General features: G+C 46.0%; 1 long non-coding RNA gene across 1 annotated transcript in view; it reads left to right on the top strand.

Moving 5' to 3' along the window:
- The window catches only part of LOC306667813, a 33512-nt gene extending 20244 nt beyond the window's left edge, over window positions 1-13268 (top strand). The window contains exons 2-3 of the long non-coding RNA XR_013765650.1: window positions 11905-12272; window positions 12704-13268. This is a non-coding gene — a long non-coding RNA (uncharacterized lncRNA). The remainder of the gene's footprint in view (window positions 1-11904; window positions 12273-12703) is intronic.
- Window positions 13269-15225: the final 1957 nt, after the last annotated feature.

Below are 15225 nucleotides of genomic sequence, written 5' to 3'. Positions count from 1 at the left end.
TTGTATTTGGCAAAGCATTCTGATTTATGTTACCAAAAGTAGAAACAACAAAAGAAAAAAATCAATAATTTGGAGTTCATCGAAATTAAAAAATCTTTGCCCTTGGAAGGACACTATCAAGAAAGTGAAAAGACAGCCTGTAGAATGGGAGAAAATATTTTCAAATCATGTATCCGACAAAGGTCTAATATCCAGAATATATAAAGAACTTTTATAATTCAATAATAAAAAGACAAAGGACCCAATTAAAATGGGCAAAGAACTTGAATTTTTCCAGAGGATTTATACAAGTGACCAAAAAGCACGTGAAAAGATGTTCGACACCATTAACCATCAGGGAGATACAAACCAAAGCCTTAGCAAGATACCAGCCCTCACCCACTAGCATGGCCATAAATAAATAAATAAATATACAAACGGGCAATAGCCAACATGGGCAAAAGCATGGAGAAACTGGAGCCTTCTGCACAATGCTAGTGGGAATGTAAAATCGTGTGGCACTGTGGAAAACAGTTTGGTGATTGCTCAAGAGGTATAATGTAGGATTGCCATGTGACCCAGCTCTAGGGATACATCCAAAAGAAACGAAAACAGGTGTTCAGACAAAAACTTGTATATGAAAAGTCATAGCAGAACTATTCACAGTTGCTAAAAGGGCAACCCAAATATCCCACCAAGTGATGCACAGATAAACAGAATGTGGTAAAAATGTATAATGGAATACAATGTAACCCTAAAAAGGAATGATGTACTGATACATGCTACAACAGAGCATGATAAATGGACATGGATGCCTTTTGTCAGATACAGAAAGGCCACATAGCATGTGACTCCATTTATATAAAATATCCAAAACAGGTAAATCTACAGAGACAGAAAGCAGGTTAGTGATTGCCAGAGAATCGGGGAAGGAGGAATGGGGCGTGGTTCCTTAATGGAAGAGGAGTTTGCCTTTGGGGTAATGAAAATGTCTTGGAGGCTGGGCACGTGGCACACACCTGTAATTCCAATGGCTCAGGAGGCTGAGGCAGGAGGGTCACAAGTTCAAAGCCAGCCTCAGCAATTTAGTGAGGCCCTGGCTAACTTAGCAAGACCCTGACTGTAAATAAAAAACACAAAGGGCTGGGGATGTAACTCAGGGGTTAAGTGCCCCTGGGTTCAATCCCTGGTACCAAAATAAATAAATAACTACAATAAGACAAAAATAATCCTTATTGTTTATAAAATCAACATACCATCCAGGTAAGAAAATAGTTTCCAAATGGTACAGAAGGGTACTAAGCGCTCTCTTTCTTCTCGTTTTTACTTTTCCAAGGAAGTAAACACCAATGTACACTTTATGCTGTATCCTCCCAAGTTTTTTCTGCACATACAGAAATGTGCAACCCGCGTGTGCACCTCCTTGTTCTCTTGCACAGATGTGATTATACTATGCTCAGCGCCTTGCCTTTTTCTCTTGGCAATACGTCAGTTCCCATTTCGTATCAATACCTCCTTCTTAATGGCTCCATTATATAAATGTCCCTACTCTCCCTGTCTCTCCATTCTCAGACCTGAGGGCTCCAGGGCTTCCCTCAACGACCTGTCCTTCCATGGACTTGTCTGTGACTTTGACCTCAGTAGTCAATCCTTCACAGGCCGTTGTGAGGAGTCTCTAACACCAGCAGGTGCCTGGCCCCATGGGCTTGAAGATCAGGGTAGCTTCTCCCTCCCCCAGTCCTGTCCTCACCCTGACCAGAAGAGTCCTGTAGAGAAACTCTCAAGTCCAGACCCACCCTTCCTAGCTGCTTGACCTCGGGCAAGTGTCCTGACCTCTGGTGAGCCTCACTTTCCCAGGTGCCAATGAGGACATTACCAACCCTACAGGATAAAGTAGGAGAAGCACCAGAGCACAGGGCCTAGCTCAGCTGGCTGGTGTCATTTGATCTCTCAGGAAGACAAGGTGGGCAGAGCCTTGGGTCTGTGACCACCTGCTTTGGGGTGGGGTGCTAATGTGGGGTGCTGAGGCAGGTAGGTGAGGCCAAGTTGGACGGCCCTGGGAACCCGGGAAGGAGGCGAGGTTGGAGTGGAAACGATTAGAATGAGAACAAACTGGCTCCTGAATAGAAGCTTTTATTCCTGCCGCAGAGGGCTTTGTTCCCCAAACACGTGACACACAAAAGCCTCTACTTGAATTCGGGAACCCTAATTGGTTCTCAGGTGGGGGAGGAGAGGGGTGTCCGGATTTAGGGATTCCTTAAAGGGACAAGACTATGGGGAGCTGGTCTCAGGGTTCAGTCCTCATTGTGAGCGGGAGGGTCTGGGGAGGGGAGGAGGCAGAGCTGGACCAGTGGGGGGTGGGGCAGCTGTTCTGGAGAGGACGGGAGGGAACAGGAGGGGAAAGAGGGGAAGGCTGGGAGAAACTCAGAGGCCCTCCACCCTGATCCAAGGCCTGGGAATAGTAACCATGGGAGGAAGGAAGAGAAGGAAAGAGGGGAGGGAAGGGGAAGAGGCTAGAAGAGGTTCTTATTATGTCCCATGGTCCCTGCCTAGTTGAGGCCCTTCCTCCCTTTCCAGCCTCCTCCCCACCGACCCTGGCTCCCTCTCCAAGTGCTCTAGTCACACTGGGCCCAAGCTGGATCTTGTCCCAGGGTCTCTGCACTTGTTCTTCCCTCTGCCTGGCCGGCTGTCCACCCACCTGCAAAGATTTCTCTGCCCCACTCTTCCCCATCAACCTGTCTTCCTGTCTGGAAGGCCCTAAAATGACTTCACTGTTGTCAGACTTCAGCAGAGCAGGACGCTGTGCATGCCTTGTCTGCCTTGCACTCTGCTTGCTCTCTCACTTTTCTCCCCAGAACTCTGCACAATGCTTCCTAGGAGACCGAAGGGTACCTGATCAGATCTGGCGGGCTGTGGACTGAAGCAAGGCCCAGCCCTTTTTCATTTTTCATTTTTTTTTTAGCTGTCGATGGGCCTTTTATTATATTTATTTACATGTGGTGATGAGGATCAAACCCAGTGCCTCACGTGTGCTAGGCAAGCACTCTACCACCGAGACCCAGCCCCAGCCCAGCCCAGCCCAGTCCTTCCTGACATTGCGCTGTTTATAGGGCCACCTGAGCTGGAGCCTCCCTCAGAAACTTTTCGGCTGTGTGACTTTGGACAAGTCACTTTCCCTCTCTGACTTCATTTTCCTTTTCAAAAAGTACAGAACCCACCTCCCAGGGGTGTTAGGAGGATAGAAGAGAATTTAAGCACTGAACTGGGACTGATAGATAATGGGCACCTGACAGACAAAAACCACATTGGTAGTAAGACAGGAGATGTTTTTATGGAAGCGGGAGAGAAGGGCCCCCCAAATGTGGCACATGTTCCCCTATGGTACTCTAACAAATGCATACAAGCAATTTTGCAAGGTGGCAGGGAGGGGGTCTTAGGAATAAAACCCAGGGCTTCATACAGCCTAGGACTTATAAACAATTTTAAAAGTAGACCCGCCTAACCATCCTGGGTTGGGGATAGAACCTAGGGCCTAGAACACGCTAGACATATGTTCTACACCCCCATTTCTAAAGCAGTCCCTCTAGCCCCCGTGATACTGGAGATTGAACCCAGGGCCTTGGGCACACTTTGAAAGTTCTCTACCACTGAGCCGCATCTCCAGTTCCCTGAGGCAGGTTTTAATTGTCCCCATTTACAGATAAGAAAATTGAGCCTCAGAGAGGTTAAGAGATTTGCCCAAGAACACACAGGAGACAAAGAGTCCACCCCAACCCTCAAGTTCTCTTTGATTTCTGGGGCCTGGAAGCTGGAGGGGGTTAAGGAGGGACTGAGGACCTGAGAGTAGAAAGGGCAGAAGGAAGACCCTGAGGGCCCTGCCAAGTGACCTTCATTAGCACCAGTCTTATTAATAGGTAGAGTCCTGAATTCCGAACCATCAGTTCTGTGCTTCAGTTACCTATTTTACATTATTATTAATTATTATTATTACTATTATTGCAGTGCTGGGAATCAAAATCAGGGCTTTACACTTGCCAGGCAAGTGCTCTACCACTGTGTTACCTCCCCAGCCGGTTACCTGTTTTAAAAGCTATATTTGGGCTGGGGACATAGCTCAGTTGGTAGAGTGCTTGCCTTGCATGCACAAGGCCCTGGGTTCAATCCCCAGCACCGCAAAAAAAAAGAAAAAAAAAAAAAAAAGTTATATTTGAGGGAGCTGGGGTTGTGGCTCAGTGGTAGAGTGCTTGCCTAGCATATATGAGGCACTGGGTTGGATTCTTAGCACCGAATATAAATAAATAAATAAAAATAAAGATTCCTCTGCAACTAAAAATAAATAAATATATATGTGTGTATATATCTATCTATCTATATATATATATTATTTTTTTAAAGCAATATTTGAAAGCTAGGTGTGGTGACTTGCATGCATAGTCCCAGCTATTCACGAGACTGAGGCAGGAGGATGCCTTGAGCCCAGGAGTTTGAGGCCAGCCTGAGGAATATAGTGAGACCTTATCTCATTAAAAAAACTATACATATATATATGTATATATATATGTATGTATTTTTATTAGTTGTTGATGAACCTTTATTAATTTATTTATTTGTATGTGGTGCTGAGAATCGAACCCAGTGCCTCACACATGCTAGGCAAGTGCTCTACCACAGCACCACAATCCCAGCCCCTATATAATTTTTTTTTATTTAAAAAATTCTATTTGAGCACCTACCCTTTGCAGAGCCCTGGAATGCAACTGTGAACAGAACATATTTATCCCACAGCTGTCTACTAAAGGGGTTGAGGCAGTGGAAACAGGAACCCCAGGGAACTCACTCTGGCCTGGGGTGAGGCACCAGGATGGCACCCACACTTGGCCCGGGCAGAAGGTATTGTCAGGCAGTCTCCAGCTCCCAGCTCTAGCCTGGGCCCTGGGTGTAGGAGCCCTTTAAGAAGGTTGTGCCCCCCCACACTCCGCCTGCCCCCGCACCCCCTCCCTAATTAGCTAGCTAAAGAAAGAGCTGGCTTGAAATGGGATTGTGCAGACCCAGCTTTGGGCCCCGAGGACGACGGATCGGGGATTGTTATGCTAATCGCCTGAGATCAGCAGTTCCCGTGCCCTTCAGATGGCAGGTAGTGATGGCGCGCTCTGCCCAGCGGCTGCGGCTGGAGGAGGGCTAGGCTTCTGCTTCCTGCTTCCTCTGCCCCCACCTACCCCGTCAGACTCGCCTTGCCTGTCCTCCCACCTGCCTGTTGGCTGGCATCGTGGCCTCTCCTAGAAAGGTCCAGCCCAGTTCCTCACACCCTCCAAAGAGAAAGCTGCTTGCCTTTGAGTTGGGAGCTAATGGGGGACACAGGCAGGAAGGAGAAGGTGCTTACTCCTCCCTATAACCCACTCTCATCTCCAGGCAAGAGCCTCATCAGTCTCTCCTACCATTTGGCTGCAGAAACCACCCTGGGAGGTGCCTTTGCCACTTAAATATTCCATCTTAGGCAGTGACTTTGCCTCCAAGAGCCTCAGTTTCCTTATCTGCAAAATGGGCTGATTAGAACAGTACCTACCTCAAAGGACTGAAATGATGATGCAATGAAATCGGGCAACTCACAGGCCCAGCTCATCAATTGCTACTGTCCATCAAACACTTGATAATAGCTCAAGTATGGAGCACCCACTATATTCTGGCCAGCCATGTGCTGTTTACTTTTATAAAGCATTTTTCCATTTTGCCATTTCAATTACCGTGGGAGATAATTAGCACTATCATGCTTATTTTACAGATGAAGAAACAATGCTCAGAGGAGCTAACTCAGTTGCCCAGGATCCACCCAAGGCTAGCCTGCTAGCTTTTCTTTCTCTCTTCCCTTCCCTTCTCTTCTCTCTTCTTCTCCCCTCTTCCCTTCTCTTCTGTTCTTTCCTTTCCTCTTTCCTTCTCTCTCTCCCCTGTGGTGCTGTTAATCTAACCCAGCACCTCGCACATCCTGCATAAACACTTTACCACTGAGTTACATCCCTAGCACTAGCATGTTCTTTGAGACTATTGGGTAGTTTGGCATGTGACCACTGACGGTACAGAAGGTGGATTTGGTCCATACAAAGGCACTCATATAAACATATGTAATCATTTCATCCGTGTTTAGTGTGCAGGAAAAAAAAAAAAAGTAAAAGTATCATTTCAAGTCTATGAATTCACAACTCTTATTGCTTACGTTAAATATATTTAAGTCATTCAATGACTAGGACAAGTATGGTCACAGCAGCTTTGGTCAGAGTAACCCACCCAAACCTGGAAACACCCAAGACATTCATTAACAAGAAAGGATGAACAAACCATCTCCTCAGTCAGCAGCAAAAGGCAAAGATAACATATCCACCTCATAGACGTGATGTTGAACTAAAACACCAGACTCAAGAGAGTGCAGGCTAGATGATTCCATTTGTATGAAGTTCAAGAACAGTTGATGTGCTGGGAGAAGTGGCGCACACCTGTAGTCCCAGTGGCTTGGGAGGCTGAGGCAGGAGGCTCACAAGTTCAAAGCCAGCCTCAGCAACTCAGTGAGGCTCAAAACAATTTAGTGGGACCCCCATCTCAAAATTAAAAATAAGAAAGGACTGGGGCTGTAGCTTAAGTGGTTAAGTTCCCTTGGGTTCAATTCCTGATACAAAACAAAGAAAGAAAGAACTAACAAATAACAGCAACAACACCAGTTAATGTGAATCTATAGTGACAGAAGTCAGAATGGTGACTGCTACCTGGAAGGATATTGCCAAGGGTCCAAAGGAACCTTCTGAGGTGATGGAACGAATATTCAATATCCTGATGTGGGTGCAGCCACAGGGGTGTTCCCATTAGGTAAAAATTCAGCAAGAGGTCCGTTTAAAATTTGTTCAAGTTCATGTAGCTCTCCAAAGTCATTGTTAATATTTTACTTTTTAAAAATTATTTGGGGCTGAGGTTGTGGCTCAGTGGTACAGCACTCACCTAGCACGAGTGAGGCACTGGGTTCGATTCTCAGCACCCATATAAAGAAATGAATAAAATAAAGGTCCATCAACAACTAAAAAAGTATTTCAAAAAAATCAATTCTTTAAGAAAAAATAGTGTCTAAATACTAGTTCAGGGTTGGGGGTTGTAGGTCAGTGGTAGAGCGCTTGCCTAGCATGTGCGAAGCTCTGGTGTGATCCCCAGTAACAATAATAATAATAACAACAACAACAACAACGACAACAACATTGGTCCAGGGAGTGTGGGAGAATAAACAAGCAAACAAAACAAAATTCCAATGACTAAATGTAGGGGGATGTAAATGCTGGGCAACGGCGCTTTATTGGATTTCCCTTTCTCCTGGGTGCCAAATAAAATACAGGATGCCTCCTTAAGTTTGAACGTCAGATAAACAACAAATTATCTTTTCAGTATAAGTATGTCCCATACAATATCTGGGACATACTTATACTTAAAATTGGTTTTGGCTTTTATTTGTTCTGTGTCCAAAACTCTTAATTTCTTCGAGCGTCCTGCATTTTTATTTGCTCGATCCAGCAGCCCCACCCTCTCGGACCCCGCCCGGCCTCGCAGCCCGGTGCCCACCGCAGGCGGGAGCGCCCTGCACGGTGCAGTCACGGCGGGCGCAGCCTGGCAACGCGGCCACAAAGGGAGCCCGGGAGGCGGAATCTTTCCACATGCCTGATCAATGGGGGCGCGGAGACGGCGGCGCAAACAGGCCTGAGACAGCCGCACAAAGAGGAGGCCCCTCGGCCGCTCCCGCCTTCCATTGATCCCAGTCCTTTGTGGCTCGGACAACGGGGGCGCGAGAGGCGCCTCGCAGGGACTTGGCCCATTCTCATTAGAGGGAAAAGGCCCTCGAGGACCCCTGTCCCTCCAGCTTTCACCAGCGTTCACCCTCCCACAGGCTCCACGCTGCAGGTCTGGGGGTGTCTAGAGTCTATCAGGGGACAGGGTGGGGTCAGACCAGGCCAAGCGGTGCTGGAAGCTGCCAATAGGACCAGCCACCCAGACCCCGCCTTCTGAGGACCCTCCAGACTGCCCTGGCAGGCCTTCACTGTCCCCCTGGTTACAGGCAGGCCTTGCAGTCTCTATTTTTTTTTTTTTTTTAATTGAGCAAATATTTATTGAGCGTTTCCTCCAAGCTGTTCCCACTCCCTCCTGCCCCCACGACCACTTAAACTGGCCAATTCCTCTTCCAAGCATCACCTCTCTGAGAACACATCCATGACCCCTCTCCCACCTCTTGTTGGGAAGGGGGGCCTCCCTCTGGGCCCCTTTTTAGCTCCCTGCTCCTCGGTCACGTTGGAGCACCTAATAATTATGAGCACTTACTATGGCTACCCTTTCTAAGCCTTTGGCATTCAGTGACTCCTTTAATTGGTACGACATCCCTCTAGGTTGGAGCTACTTTGATCTCCATTTTCCAGAGGTGGAAACTGAGGCTTGGAATGACCCAAAGTCATACAACTAGTAAGTGGCAGAATAGAGATTCAAACCCAGGCAACAAATCCCAGACCTGAGATTTTCAGCACTCCAAGTTCCCGACTAATAGGATCTATTAATTTGGCTCAGTAATGAATTTCTTCGCTTACCCCATCAGAATGTTTAGCACACTGTACTTTTCTATTTGTCCATTTTCTTCCGTTTTTTCATACTAGACTGATGACTCTGTGATTTTAGCTGCTAGCACAAAGAAGACACCCATGGTATATTTTAAACCATTAGGTTTAAAATTTTTGCTAGTCCTTGGGGTGGGTAGTAAAGAGATGATCTAAAGATGAATCTCATATAGTTTCGGTCCACAAATGAGCTTGAACTCAAACATTTAAGTAATATAAGAAGGACTGCAGGGCTCTGGAATCTGGTATACAGTTCCTTCACCTCCCTTTAAAAAAAAAAAGGTCTATTTCAGCAGGGTGCAGTGGCGCATGCCTGTAATCCCAGGGGCTTGGGAGGCTGAGGCAGGAGGATCCCATGTTCAAAGCCAGCCTCAGCAACTTAGTATGTCCTTAAGCAACTTAGCAAGACCCTGTCTCAAATTAAAAAGGACTGGGGATGTGGCTCAGTGGTTAAGCACCTCTGGGTTCAATCCCTAATATATAAAAAAAAAAAGTATATACATCTATATCTATATCTATAAATATATATATATATTTTATTAAGATAAAATTAACATGAAAGAAAATGTACCCACTTTAAGTATCCAGCTCCATGAACACTGACAAAGGCATACAACCATGTAACTAGTATCAATGTCACCTAAAAGACTTTTCCATCTCTGGGCATGGTGGTGCATGACTACAGACCTAGCTATTCAGGAGGTTGAGGCAAGAGGATCACAAGCTTGAAGTCAGCCTCATAACCTCAGCAATTTGGCAAGACCCTCTTTCAAAAAAAAAAGGACTGAGATTGTAGGTCAGTGGTAAAATGCCCCTGGGTTCAATCAATCCCCAGCACCAAAAACATATATAAAATCCCCAGTGCCAATATACGTATTTTTTTCTATCTTCCCCAAAAGGTCCCACATGCCTCTAGCAGTCACCTTTTACCCTTATTCCTAGCAACCATGATCTGTTTTCTGTCACTGTAGGTTAGTTTGCATTTCCTATAATTTCATGTAAATGAAATCATACCACACACACTCCTTTGTGTTTGGTGTGTATGTGTGTGTGTGTGTGTTTAGCGTGCTAGTTTGGAGATTCATCCATACTGCTGAATGACCTCTTCATTTCAAGTCTTTTCCTGACCTCTTTGAGCCTCAACCTTTTAATCCATAAAATGGGGGTGTGTGCTGTGAGATTTAGTTGAGCGGATGTCTGCAGCATGTATAGGATCTTCTCACAGTAGATGTGAAACAAATGCCCCTGGTTAGGATAATCATTGTTGCTAGACTGTAAGTTCCATGACATCAGAGACCTTGTTCAATTTCTGACCCTGTCTTCACCAGTCACCATGGCTACCATTTACTAAAGATGGTGAATGGAGGCTCAGAGAAGTATAGTGATGCAGCCAAGGGCACATAGCTAGTAAAAGGCAGAGTTGGGACTTGAACCCAGGCAGACTAGTGCTGGAGTCCTTTTGTTTTGTTTTTGCAGTGCTGGAGATTGAACCCATGGGCACGCTACCCCTGAGCTAAAGCCCCAACCCTTCATTTTCTGTTTTGAGTCAGGATCTCACCACATTGCCCAGGCTGGCCTTGAACTTATGATCCTCCTATATCGGCCTCCTGAGTGGCTGGATTAACACTCCTGGAAAGGAGTTCTTATTCTTTTTTTTTTTTTTTTAGGAGTTCTTATTCTTAATCACTCTACTAAATTGCTTCGCAGGTACTTTTTCTCCTCTTTCTCCTTGTACCTGTTCTTGTTATCTTACCCTTTAGTGAGTTAATAACCCAAAAAGCAAAAAAACATAAGACTGCTGATATATATGTTAGTTTATGTGCCAGGCAGTATTCTGAGCACTTTACATGTATTACCTCACGTAACTTCCCAAGGATGCTGTGTGGGAGGTTTGAAGCTCCTCCCCATTTTACAGATGTGTTCTGGGAGCCAGGACATCCCCCTTTGCCATGCCAATGAGACTTTGGCAAAAATCTCTTCCCTCGATGTCCTTTCAGTTCTGCTTTGCCAGGTCTCCCCAGATTCCCTTCCTGACCTGGTATTTTTCTGGACACTTCTCTCTGACCCCTCCCACAGGGTTTTCTCTTCCTGCTCATTCTAGGTTTCTTTCCTCAGTCCCTCCCGAGCCTTGGCAGGCCAAGGTTACAATTTCAAAAGGAGTTGAGCTCCTTCTGGAAAGGGGCTGGGACCCAGCCCCTCCCCTTCCCGTCTCTGCCCATAAATACCCCCTGTGTGCAGCGCCCAGGGGCCCCTGGGAGCCTGCCGGCTGATCTGTAATTAGAAACTTTTCTCCCTTCCCTGGCAGGAGGAGGGAGGGCCCAGGTCTGGCCCAGCATTTCATTTGTCATGAATTATTCAGGAGATGGGAAGTGGAGAGGAGAGGGCCCCTCTACTGACCAGACCAGCTCAGGTCCTGCCCAGAGCAGTCTGACCCACCCAGCTGTCCTTTCACCATTTCAGTTTCAAAGAATAAACAAGCCAGGCTTGACAAAGTAGGGGTTTTCATCTGACCTCCTGTGGGAGGGGTGTTCTTCACCTGAGGCTGGGTTCGGGGACTGGGAGCCACGAGGTGAGGGAGAGTGGCCGAGCCAGGTTCAAACCCAGGAAGCAGATGCACGGAGCTCATTTCGTGCTATTGCAGCTATGGCTATGGAAACTGAGGCTCATAGACACGGAAAGAGTTGGTTTGAGGACATATGCAACTGGTTAGTGGCAGAACAGGATCCCCTCCGTTCACGGTACACTCACTCGTCACCATTCCTGGTGAGGAGGCATGGACACCCAGGAATCCTGGCCCCTAGGCCCATATCATCCTGCGTGGACTTCCCTCGTCAGACCTCTCTGGGTCCAGGCGCTGCTCAGGACAGGCCCTCTGGGGATCATAAATGACTGTAAATGATCATCTGGATGATATCTGCCATTCCACACTGGTTAGCCCCGCAAGGTGGCCTTCGAGGAGGCTTCGGGCTTCCTCTGTGGCACAAAGCCGACAATTCCGACAGACTAGCTCTCAGTGTAGTTTCTAGAGAAACGGAGAGCTCAGGATTTGGAAAATGACTGCCTAATTCCACTCCTTACTTTCTGTATGAACTTGGGCCAATTCCTTAAACTCTGAGTGAACTGGAATAAAGATAAGGAATAAAGATGAGTTGCAGTGAAGAGTAAATAGGATAACATAGGAAACATTTGACAGAACGCCTGGCACATTGTGAGTGTTCAATAAATGTTGCCATTATGATTATTTATTATTATCATTACCATTATTCTAATTCCTGATGACAGCCTCTCTTTAAACTAGGTTAACTGGAAGGCGGAAACTACCAGATGTTGAACACATGCCTTCTTTGGAATCAGTAGTGCAATTTTTCCTGGGGAAATCTCCCTCCTTTGATGTCAGTCCCTATATCCTTGAAGGGAGCTTCCTCTGCCCCTGCATCAAGGGATTAGACCTGTGACCCAGTGGGGACACAGGATTGGTGGAAGAATGGCATGTGACCCAGTGAGAGCCAATCAGAGGAAGTACTGAGATTTTTTTTCTCTGAAGAGAGACCCCCTTTCCTCCTGGGGGGGAAAAGCATGCCTGAAGTTTCTGAGCCCCAAGAAAGCAGAACCAGGACATGGCCAAGACAGTAATTGAAATCTTTGAACACACGGATCTTTGAGTCAGTAAGTAATAATTATTATTATTACGATTTTTAAAAAAATTTTTTTGCTTGTATCCATTTGAGTTTTCAGTCACTGACAACCTAGTTTTCTGACAAAACATGTCAATAAGGTGAACTTTCTCTTTTCCTCTCTATAGATAGAAGACTATAAAAAATATATATCATATATATACATGTATACATATACACACACACACACACACATATATATATATCTTTAATTAAAAAGACAGTGTATGTTGGAGACTCACTTCTAATTATTACTTTCGTTTCACAAACTTAGGTCAAGAGAAAATGTCGAGTAGGACTTTAAGATTCACAACACCTAGGTACAAATTAAGGGCCTTTTACTCATTCGATTTACACTGCCATGGAGTCGCAGACTTGGAGTCACTGCTTGGTTTTAACCATGGTTTTCTTTTCTGCTTTCAGGAAAACATTTAATTTCCACCCTGGGCGTTGTCTGGGCCCTGCTTCCTTGTGGTGCTGTGTTCCCGTCTGCCCTTTGTCTGTGTGCGGCTGGTGTCAGAGCTGGTAACTATCTGTTTACAGTTGCAGACAGAGGCATTAATTGCCTTTTGAACCTCCTATTTTCCTCTAAGAGTTCCCGCTCAACTACATTTACTGTATCACTTATGTTTCTTTCTGCATGAAGAGGAATGTCTGTTTTTCCCCACTAAAATCTGATCACCTGCAAACCCTTACCTATTTGCTTGTGAGCAGGCAGCATGAGAGACAACCAGGTAGGCAGCACCTACTTGCATAGGCTAGAGTTTACAGGACAAATTGCCACAACCCAGAAGTTTCTAGACCAAAGAACAAGGTAGCTTTTGGGTGGTAGAAAGAACACTGAAATTGGAGTCAGATCAATGTTTGAAATCTGGTTTTTACTGGGGAGTGATAGTGACCAAGTTATATCTTTATATTGTGTGCATGTATGAATATGGAAAAACAGGTCCCACCAATATGTACAACTGTAATGTGTCAATAAGAAATATGGGGGGAAAAAAAGTCTGATTCCTTTAACTAGAGAGAGACCCTCTAGAAACAACTGACTGTAATTCAAAAAGAGAAGAAGTGTGGTTTTGTCATTCACTTGCTGTGTGACCTGGGGCAAGTTACCTCACCTTTCTGAGCCTCAGTTCTGATCTATAAAATGGGCATGATAGTATCCGTTTCGCAAGGCAGAATCATGTAATAACTTGATAGAAGCACTTTCCTCTGGAAAAGCATTCTTTCTTTGCCCTTTGCGTGTCTGGCTTGGGTTCCAAATAATAAGAAAACTATCATTTGTTGAGCACTTACTATGGACTTATAATTGTTTCCAGTTGTATTCAGCCTCACAAGAACCCCTTCAAAGTTACTGGTACTATAATATTTCTACTTTACAGGGGGTAAGGCAGAGGATCAGAGAGGGTAAGTAAGTTGCTGAAATCACACAGCTAAGAGGCACAGCTGGGATTGGAAATCAACAGTTTCACTCCATAGCTATCTCTTAATCGTAACCGTAAGGCTTCCACCATGGTGGGAGATATCAGCCACCCCCACTGGGGCCACACAGGTCCAGAGGCTAGGGTTGCTGCCTCCTGGGGGAAACCATATAGCGTGCTGACTTCCTGGATCCACATCCCAACTCTACTCCTGCCAACTGTGGTCAACAGAGAGCTCGAAGTCACTAGAGTCCAGGCCCTCGGACTCTTTGGAGACGTGATAGGAATAAGGAAGTGGCAGTTTGGCTCTGGAATTCAAATCCTGGTCTCTCCTGGCCACTCATGCCTCCTGAGGATTAAGAAGGGGAGGAGCCAGGAACATGGATCCTGTGAGAACCCAAACAGGGGAATCCATGTGCACATACCTCCCACATGCCACAGAGCCCAGGCTAACATGTGCACGAACCCATGCAGCCAGGCTCCCAGTGGACACATGAGAACACATGGACACGTGTGTGACTCCACCAGTAACTGCATTCCCCTCTCATGCACCGACACATCCACCCACCCTGGATTGAATTCCTGGACTTGAGGTCAAGTACACAGACTCCATCCTTGGCTGCTGGGTTTGAGTCTTGGTTCTCCCACATACCAGCTATGTCTCTGGGCAAGTTCTCTCACCTCTCTGTACCTCAGTTTCCTTATCTGCAAAATGGGATAATAATACATACTCTCTTCATTGTTGTTAAGAATTTTGTGTAGATGTATTTTTCCCCCGTGCGGCTGGGGATTGAATCTAGGACCTTGTGCATGCGAGGCATGCATTCTACCAACGGAGCTACATCCCCAGCCTAGTAAGCCACCTTTAAAGGATGCTGTGTGCTTTATCTAACAGGCCAGCTTTTCTGGGAAGCAAACTAAGAGATGGAGTTTGGCTTGCAGAATTTTATTAAGCAGTGCCTATTTTAGTCAGAATTTTCATCCCTGTGACCGAAAGAACTGACAAGAACAATTTTAGAGGAGGAAGAATTTATTTGGGACTCACAGTTTCACAGGTCTCAGACCATAGACAGGCGGCTCCATTGCTTTGGGCCCAAGGTGAACTAGGACATTATGGCAGAAGAATGTAGTGGAGGAAAGTAGCTCAGGACATGGCCACCAAGAAGCTGAGAAAGAGATAAAATATAAACCCCAAAGGCACACTTCGGTGACCCACCTCCTACCTCCCTATAGTCACCACCCAGTTAATCCCTATCAGGGGATTAATGCACTGATCAGGTGAAGGTCTTCACAACCCAATCATTTCAAACCTTCTTGCATTGTCTCACACATGAGTTTTGGGGGGCCACCTCACATCTTAACCATAACAGTGCTCTTGGTATTAACACCTGTCAAAGGAAGGGAGGGAAGCAGGGCTGGGTAGAGGGGGAAGTGGCTGTAATGCAGCCTCCACGTAGTGAAAGTCTCAGCCAACCCCAGGGGGACTTTGGAAGCCAAGATGGTCCATCAGAGTTGTCCTGAGTT

Source organism: Sciurus vulgaris (assembly GCF_902686455.1).
Source record: "Sciurus vulgaris genome assembly, chromosome: 8".
NCBI classification, from domain to species: Eukaryota; Metazoa; Chordata; class Mammalia; order Rodentia; family Sciuridae; genus Sciurus; species Sciurus vulgaris.
The sequence above is the reverse complement of the archived record's forward strand: the minus strand, read 5'-3'. Positions and strand labels throughout refer to the sequence as shown.